The 9,976-nt window shown below is 45.0% G+C and overlaps 1 non-coding gene across 1 annotated transcript; it reads right to left on the reverse strand.

Annotated features, from left to right (window-relative positions):
* Positions 1–3,276: 3,276 nt before the first annotated feature.
* On the reverse strand, positions 3,277–3,349 carry trnav-cac (transfer RNA valine (anticodon CAC)). The gene has a single exon. It is a non-coding gene; the product is annotated as a tRNA-Val (tRNA).
* Between the last annotated feature and the right edge of the window lie 6,627 nt (positions 3,350–9,976).

The following is a 9,976-nucleotide window of genomic DNA, read 5'->3' on the forward strand; positions in this document are numbered from 1 at the left end:
AAGCCACAGCCACCCGTGCTGGGGCTCAGTGGCGTCCAGCACTGAAAGTTGAATCCGTTCCACGTTTCACCTTTCTGTTTCCAATAGCTCGTTGTTGTCCAACGTAATTGACTCTTGAAAACGAAAAGAAAAGACACGGTAAATTGATGACAAAATATAGACAAAGATGTCGTCGATGTTTGTACCGTAGGGCGAGGTGGAATAGGCGGGGACAACTTTCCCTGCAGCGAAACAAATGCGACATGACCTTATGGGAGGGTGGTAAACTGGGTATTTACGTGTTTTACCCAAGTTGGTGTGAGATGAAAAGTCGACAGCATAGCTTTAAGGTGAGCGGGCTGAAAGTGACAAGGCACATTTCCCACAAAGAAGGTAGTGCGTGTTTGGTATGATCTACCAGAGGAAGTCGAGGAGGCTATTACACTCAGAAACTTGCAAAGGTAATCGGGTGAATTTCTGGATAGGATGCATTTAGAGGGATTGGGGCCAAATGCTGGGGAACGGGACTTGTTTAATTTTGGCTATGTGGTGAGCATGGACGAGGTCCACCGAAGTATCTTTTTCCACGGTGTACCTGAATAACGTCGTGTTGCATCCACTGGCTTTAAAGGATTACTTTTTAGCGGAGTTTGCCGTCGCTGTCTGTGGCACAATCATTTAGTCTGTTCGACTGCTCACGGGAAAGGTAGTCTTGTGAAACACTGCAGAAACGAACGACTTCCTGACTTTAGCTCCAGTGACCATACTCTGTGAAATTTTCCCAGATCCTCAGCTGAGGATTTTTGCTGCTGGAAGTTACCGCAGAAACCCCGTTAAATCGAAATGTATTGTGCGAATCGCAAAACAGAAAGCATTTAACACGGAACACAAACAAAACTGGCATACCTCATGCATTTTCAGACACAGAGATGCATGAATGCTAAATGTGATACAATCCGAGGGCATGAGTCATAAAGTAATCTCACAACTAACAACAGGGCATTTCCAAACGACTCTTTCAAACATACTGCAGCCTTAGTGCACCACCACTTTCCAGACAATGCTGAAAAGAGAGAAAGAAAGAACATAATCTGAATTGGCCGGTAAAAGTGAATTTCACCAATCACAGTCTCGATTAGATTACCTTTCCCTTCCGATGTTTCTAGGACGGAAATGAAGGAAATGGGAGAAATTCAATAAGGTATGACATCGAAATTCATTGGAACGATTTTCCCATCAGCTAGAAACCCAAATAACAACGAGTAGAGTCACCGGAGGACTTGGTTTCACAACAGCGATGAAATAACAGTCTCCATTCGGTTCCAGGAAAAACTCAACTCGCCTGGGACGGCAGAACTGTTTGCGATTTACCGCACGGGAGGCGAACACGATCATGACAGCAGAGACATTTTGAAATATTTGGTAGTATTCCACACCACAGTTAATTCCCAGGGAAGCAAAACCATTTTACTTTTGTTTTTGACATTAATATACAGTGGGCACCGAAACAGCATTTTAACAAGCTGCCGTGTTGGAGTTGATCAGCAGAAATGGCAGTGGTGGGATTCGAACCCGCACCCCTTTCGAGACTGGAATCTGGATCCAGCGCATTAGACCGCGCGGCCACACAACCAGCCGGCCGCGACGCCTCATTTTCTTGTATTTCCAATTGTGCTCCTGCATAACAACAGAGGTAAATTCACATGAAAAGCGTTCCATGATTCCTCTCGGACTCGCACAGCTGCTGCGATGTTCCCGGCTACAATGTCAATTTCGCAGCAGATATTGATAGCCCATCAATCCAGACAAAAATCAATGGTAAGCTCAGTCTATCTTCTCAGACTCTTTTCAGCTACAAATGTATCTGTGAGTGCGTGCGAATGTAGGTTCGCTTATGATTTGGTCAAATAACCATGAGCTGCTTGACATTACTGGAATTTCCATTCTTGCTTTGCTAAATGATTTCACCCATTGCTCGAAACAGGACGACTTTCACGTTTACACGGAACACGAAACACACCGGACTACAGGGAAAATGCACAAACCTGTGCAGGCCGTGTTCCACATCATACCGTGCAGCATACTTTCACTCACTGTGTCCGTTTTTTTCAGAATAAGAGTCCCAAAGAATGTTCTCCACACTAAAACCGGAGGTAGCATTACAAACCGAGAACGACAGATTACATTGTGAGGATGTTCTGATCTCGGAGCCAGTTCGAGATGCCACTTTCCTTGTCTTTTACCTTAACCATGCAATTTGTTGCTGAGATGTTCACTCCTGGACATGAGCCACATGGATACCAACTGAATTGGAAACCTGTGTGGGAATCGACGAGAAGTGACTCAATAACTTTTGCTAAATTCCATGGTGCTTTTTAGAAATGCAGTTTCTGTTCACCTCAATCTAAAAGCCAGTTTCTGAACATTGTAACAGAAGTCAAAAGGTAATTACCTCACCCCACCCCCACTCCAGAAGAGGTGCTAACTGCCCTTGAGTGCTTTTTGTTCTCGATGTGAAGAACTTTCACGCCTGAGTCACCTTCACGTCTCTGGTTGCTGAGTGAATCACAAAGAAGGAATTTCACCAGAGCTGCAACTGCCTCACTTCACCACTCGCCCTCGCCGTTTACATTTTCCTGCTCGTCAGTGATTTAAAGAAAACCAAATGGATGCGATGTCATTCTGTAGCCTCTCTGTCGATTCCTCCGTTTCAGTTCCAACATGACTTAGATCTCGGGGCGGACCTGAATACGAGCGACGCTATGAATGCGCAAGTTCAAAGGTTCCTCTCAGAGTGTAATTTCTTTCATTGCTGTTGTTGACTGAATGAGTAACTAACGTGCGAATTGCTCCAAAACATGATTCAGGACATCTGGTGCCATTTCTCGCACGTTGAATAACGATTGACAGCTTCCAAATGAGGTTTTTCTGAGACGACCTGAGGTACATTTGACAAACAGACAAGTTCAGGAATTCGTGGTGCGCTGTGACACCAGGGCATCTGCTTCTTTCCTGTCTTTGAACCGAGCCGCCTGCGCAAGGAAGGCAAGTGCGGTACTGCTTTTCGGCCAAGATCAGAAGGCGGTAACTACACTCTCCAACAGAATGGCATATGATCAGAACCAGGTTGGAGAAAAACTTAACAACGCTTTGCACTGTAATTAAATGGATTTGCATTACATTTCACTACGAGAGCAGATTTGTTCAAGCAAATTCGAAGGCAGGTTTGCAGATGGGAAAGCATGCAAGACAGCTCAGCTTTTGTCCATGTAAAAGGCTCTAGTTGAAGAACAAAGCAGTTTCTGCCCAGTTTCGAACTGGGGCCCTTTCGCGTGTGAGGCGAACGTGATGACCACTACACTACAGAAACAAGCCACAGCCACCCGTGCTGGGGCTCAGTGGCGTCCAGCACTGAAAGTTGAATCCGTTCCACGTTTCACCTTTCTGTTTCCAATAGCTCGTTGTTGTCCAACGTAATTGACTCTTGAAAACGAAAAGAAAAGACACGGTAAATTGATGACAAAATATAGACAAAGATGTCGTCGATGTTTGTACCGTAGGGCGAGGTGGAATAGGCGGGGACAACTTTCCCTGCAGCGAAACAAATGCGACATGACCTTATGGGAGGGTGGTAAACTGGGTATTTACGTGTTTTACCCAAGTTGGTGTGAGATGAAAAGTCGACAGCATAGCTTTAAGGTGAGCGGGCTGAAAGTGACAAGGCACATTTCCCACAAAGAAGGTAGTGCGTGTTTGGTATGATCTACCAGAGGAAGTCGAGGAGGCTATTACACTCAGAAACTTGCAAAGGTAATCGGGTGAATTTCTGGATAGGATGCATTTAGAGGGATTGGGGCCAAATGCTGGGGAACGGGACTTGTTTAGTTTTGGCTATGTGGTGAGCATGGACGAGGTCCACCGAAGTATCTTTTTCCACGGTGTACCTGAATAACGTCGTGTTGCATCCACTGGCTTTAAAGGATTACTTTTTAGCGGAGTTTGCCGTCGCTGTCTGTGGCACAATCATTTAGTCTGTTCGACTGCTCACGGGAAAGGTAGTCTTGTGAAACACTGCAGAAACGAACGACTTCCTGACTTTAGCTCCAGTGACCATACTCTGTGAAATTTTCCCAGATCCTCAGCTGAGGATTTTTGCTGCTGGAAGTTACCGCAGAAACCCCGTTAAATCGAAATGTATTGTGCGAATCGCAAAACAGAAAGCATTTAACACGGAACACAAACAAAACTGGCATACCTCATGCATTTTCAGACACAGAGATGCATGAATGCTAAATGTGATACAATCCGAGGGCATGAGTCATAAAGTAATCTCACAACTAACAACAGGGCATTTCCAAACGACTCTTTCAAACATACTGCAGCCTTAGTGCACCACCACTTTCCAGACAATGCTGAAAAGAGAGAAAGAAAGAACATAATCTGAATTGGCCGGTAAAAGTGAATTTCACCAATCACAGTCTCGATTAGATTACCTTTCCCTTCCGATGTTTCTAGGACGGAAATGAAGGAAATGGGAGAAATTCAATAAGGTATGACATCGAAATTCATTGGAACGATTTTCCCATCAGCTAGAAACCCAAATAACAACGAGTAGAGTCACCGGAGGACTTGGTTTCACCACAGCGATGAAATAACAGTCTCCATTCGGTTCCAGGAAAAACTCAACTCGCCTGGGACGGCAGAACTGTTTGCGATTTACCGCACGGGAGGCGAACACGATCATGACAGCAGAGACATTTTGAAATATTTGGTAGTATTCCACACCACAGTTAATTCCCGGGGAAGCAAAACCATTTTACTTTTGTTTTTGACATTAATATACAGTGGGCACCGAAACAGCATTTTAACAAGCTGCCGTGTTGGAGTTGATCAGCAGAAATGGCAGTGGTGGGATTCGAACCCGCACCCCTTTCGAGACTGGAATCTGGATCCAGCGCATTAGACCGCGCGGCCACACAACCAGCCGGCCGCGACGCCTCATTTTCTTGTATTTCCAATTGTGCTCCTGCATAACAACAGAGGTAAATTCACATGAAAAGCGTTCCATGATTCCTCTCCGACTCGCACGGCTGCTGCGATGTTCCCGGCTACAATGTCAATTTCGCAGCAGATATTGATAGCCCATCAATCCAGACAAAAATCAATGGTAAGCTCAGTCTATCTTCTCAGACTCTTTTCAGCTACAAATGTATCTGTGAGTGCGTGCGAATGTAGGTTCGCTTATGATTTGGTCAAATAACCATGAGCTGCTTGACATTACTGGAATTTCCATTCTTGCTTTGCTAAATGATTTCACCCATTGCTCGAAACAGGACGACTTTCACGTTTACACGGAACACGAAACACACCGGACTACAGGGAAAATGCACAAACCTGTGCAGGCCGTGTTCCACATCATACCGTGCAGCATACTTTCACTCACTGTGTCCGTTTTTTTCAGAATAAGAGTCCCAAAGAATGTTCTCCACACTAAAACCGGAGGTAGCATTACAAACCGAGAACGACAGATTACATTGTGAGGATGTTCTGATCTCGGAGCCAGTTCGAGATGCCACTTTCCTTGTCTTTTACCTTAACCATGCAATTTGTTGCTGAGATGTTCACTCCTGGACATGAGCCACATGGATACCAACTGAATTGGAAACCTGTGTGGGAATCGACGAGAAGTGACTCAATAACTTTTGCTAAATTCCATGGTGCTTTTTAGAAATGCAGTTTCTGTTCACCTCAATCTAAAAGCCAGTTTCTGAACATTGTAACAGAAGTCAAAAGGTAATTACCTCACCCCACCCCCACTCCAGAAGAGGTGCTAACTGCCCTTGAGTGCTTTTTGTTCTCGATGTGAAGAACTTTCACGCCTGAGTCACCTTCACGTCTCTGGTTGCTGAGTGAATCACAAAGAAGGAATTTCACCAGAGCTGCAACTGCCTCACTTCACCACTCGCCCTCCCCGTTTACATTTTCCTGCTCGTCAGTGATTTAAAGAAAAACAAATGGATGCGATGTCATTCTGTAGCCTCTCTGTCGATTCCTCCGTTTCAGTTCCAACATGACTTAGATCTCGAGGCGGACCTTAATACGAGCGACGCTATGAATGCGTAAGTTCAAAGGTTCCTCTCAGAGTGTAATTTCTTTCATTGCTGTTGCTGACTGAATGAGTAACTAACGTGCGAATTGCTCCAAAACATGATTCAGGACATCTGGTGCCATTTCTCGCACGTTGAATAACGATTGACAGCTTCCAAATGAGGTTTTTGTGAGACGGCCTGGGGTACATTTGACAAACAGACAAGTTCAGGAATTCGTGGTGCGCTGTGATACCAGGGCATCTGCTTCTTTCCTGACTTTGAACCGAGCCGCCTGCGCAAGGAAGGCAAGTGCGGTACTGCTTTTTGGGCAAGATCAGAAGGCGGTAACTACACTCTCCAACAGAATGGCATATGATCAGAACCAGGTTGGAGAAAAACTTAACAACGCTTTGCACTGTAATTAAATGGATTTGCATTACATTTCACTACGAGAGCAGATTTGTTCAAGCAAATTCGAAGGCAGGTTTGCAGATGGGAAAGCATGCAAGACAGCTCAGCTTTTGTCCATGTAAAAGGCTGCAGTTGAAGAACAAAGCAGTTTCTGCCCAGTTTCGAACTGGGGCCCTTTCGCGTGTGAGGCGAACGTGATGACCACTATACTACAGAAACAAGCCACAGCCGCCCGTCCTGCGGCTCAGTGGCGTCCAGCACTGAAAGTGGAATCCGTTCCACGTTTCACCTTTCTGTTTCCAATAGCTCGTTGTTGTCCAACGTAATTGACTCTTGAAAACGAAAAGAAAAGACACGGTAAATTGATGACAAAATATAGACAAAGATGTCGTCGATGTTTGTACCGTAGGGCGAGGTGGAATAGGCTGGGACAACTTTCCCTGCAGCGAAACAAATGCGACATGACCTTATGGAAGGGTGGTAAACTGGGTATTTACGTGTTTTACCCAAGTTGGTGTGAGATGAAAAGTCGACAGCATAGCTTTAAGGTGAGCGGGTTGAAAGTGACAAAGCACATTTCCCACAAAGAAGGTAGTGCGTGTTTGGAATGATCTACCAGAGGAAGTGGAGGAGGCTATTACACTCAGAAAATTGCAAAGGTAATCGGGTGAATTTCTGGATAGGATGCGTTTAGAGGGATTGGGGCCAAATGCTGGGGAACGGGACTTGTTTAATTTTGGCTATGTGGTGAGCATGGACGAGGTCCACCGAAGTATCTTTTTCCACGGTGTACCCGAATAACGTCGTGTTGCATCCACTGGCTTTAAAGGATTACTTTTTAGCGGAGTTTGCCATGGCAGTCTGTGGCACAATCATTTAGTCTGTTCGACTGCTCACGGGAAAGGTAGTATTGTGAAACACTGCAGAAACGAACGACTTCCTGACTTTAGCTCCGACTGACCATACTCTGTGAAATTTTCCCAGATCCTCAGCTGAGGATTTTTGCTGCTGGAAGTTACCTCAGAAACCCCGTTAAATCGAAATGTATTGTGCGAATCGCAAAACAGAAAGCATTTAACACGGAACACAAACAAAACTGGCATACCTCATGCATTTTCAGACACAGAGATGCATGAATGTTAAATGTGATACAATCCGAGGGCATGAGTCATAAAGTAATCTCACAACTAACAACAGGGCATTTCCAAACGACTCTTTCAAACATACTGCAGCCTTAGTGCACCACCACTTTCCAGAAAATGCTGAAGAGAGAGAAAGAAAGAACATAATCTGAATTGGCCGGTAAAAGTGAATTTCACCAATCACAGTCTCGATTAGATTACCTTTCCCTTCCGATGTTTCTAGGACGGAAATGAAGGAAATGGGAGAAATTCAATAAGGTATGACATCGAAATTCATTGGAACGATTTTCCCATCAGCTGGAAACCCAAATAACAACGAGTAGAGTCACCGGTAGACTTGGTTTCACAACAGCGATGAAATAACAGTCTGCATTCGGTTCCAGGAAAAACTCAACTCGCCTGGGACGGCAGAACTGTTTGCGATTTACCGCACGTGAGGCGAACACGATCATGACAGCAGAGACATTTCTGAAATATTTGGTAGTATTCCAGACCACAGTTAATCCCGGGAAAGCAAACCCATGTTACTTTTGTTTTTGACATTAATATGCAGTGGGCACCGAAATAGCATTTTAACAAGCTGCAGCGTTGGAGTTGATCAGCAGAAATGGCAGTGGTGGCATTCGAACCCACACCTCTTTCGAGACTGAAATCTGGATCCAGCGCCTTAGACCGCTCGGCCACACAACCAGCCCGCCGCAACGCCTCATTTTCTTGTATTTCCAATTGTGCTCCTGCATAACAACAGAGGTAAATTCACATGAAAAGCGTTCCATGATTCCTCTCCGACTCGCACGGCTGCTGCGATGTTCCCGGCTACAATGTCAATTTCGCAGCAAATATTGATAGCCCATCAATCCAGACAAAAATCAATTGTAAGCTAAGTCTATCTTCTCAGACTCTTTTCAGCTACAAATGTATCTGTGAGTGCGTGAGAATATGGGTTCGCTTATGATTTGGTCAAATAACCATGAGCTGCTTGACATTACTGGAATTTCCATTCTTGCTTTGCTAAATGATTTCACCCATTGCTCGAAACAGGACGACTTTCACGTTTACACGGAACACGAAACACACCGGACTACAGGGAAAATGCACAAACCTGTGCAGGCCGTGTTCCACATCATACCGTGCAGCATACTTTCACTCACTGTGTCTGTTTTTTTTCAGAATAAGAGTCCCAAAGAATGTTCTCCACCCTAAAACCGGAGGCAGCATTACAAACCGAGAACGACAGATCACATTGTGAGGATGCTCTGACCTCGGAGCCAGTTCAAGATGTCACTTTCCTTGCCTTTTACCTTAACCGTGCAATTTGCTGCTGAGATGTTCACTCCTGGACATGAGCCACATGGATACCAACTGAATTGGAAACCTGTGTGGAAATCGACGAGAAGTGACTCAATAACTTTTGCTAAATTCCATGGTGCTTTTTAGAAATGCAGTTTCTGTTCACCTCTATCTAAAAGCCAGTTTCTGAACATAGTAACAGAAGTCAAAAGGTAATTACCTCACCCCACCCCCACTCCAGAAGAGGTGCTAACTGCCCTTGAGTGCTTTTTGTTCTCGATGTGAAGAGCTTTCACGCCTGAGTCACCTTCACGTCTCTGGTTGCTGAGTGAATCACAAAGAAGGAATTTCACCAGAGCTGCAACTGCCTCACTTCACCACTCGCCCTCGCCGTTTACATTTTCCTGCTCGTCAGTGATTTAAAGAAAACCAAATGGATGCGATGTCATTCTGTAGCCTCTCTGTCGATTCCTCCGTTTCAGTTCCAACATGACTTAGATCTCGGGGCGGACCTGAATACGAGCGACGCTATGAATGCGCAAGTTCAAAGGTTCCTCTCAGAGTGTAATTTCTTTCATTGCTGTTGTTGACTGAATGAGTAACTAACGTGCGAATTGCTCCAAAACATGATTCAGGACATCTGGTGCCATTTCTCGCACGTTGAATAACGATTGACAGCTTCCAAATGAGGTTTTTCTGAGACGACCTGAGGTACATTTGACAAACAGACAAGTTCAGGAATTCGTGGTGCGCTGTGACACCAGAGCATCTGCTTCTTTCCTGTCTTTGAACCGAGCCGCCTGCGCAAGGAAGGCAAGTGCGGTACTGCTTTTCGGCCAAGATCAGAAGGCGGTAACTACACTCTCCAACAGAATGGCATATGATCAGAACCAGGTTGGAGAAAAACTTAACAACGCTTTGCACTGTAATTAAATGGATTTGCATTACATTTCACTACGAGAGCAGATTTGTTCAAGCAAATTCGAAGGCAGGTTTGCAGATGGGAAAGCATGCAAGACAGCTCAGCTTTTGTCCATGTAAAAGGCTCTAGTTGAAGAACAAAGC

The sequence above is a fragment of the Chiloscyllium plagiosum genome, unplaced genomic scaffold (genome assembly GCF_037043375.1).
Source record: "Chiloscyllium plagiosum isolate Xiang-an unplaced genomic scaffold, Cpla_swu_hap1 HiC_scaffold_48, whole genome shotgun sequence".
NCBI classification, from domain to species: Eukaryota; Metazoa; Chordata; class Chondrichthyes; order Orectolobiformes; family Hemiscylliidae; genus Chiloscyllium; species Chiloscyllium plagiosum.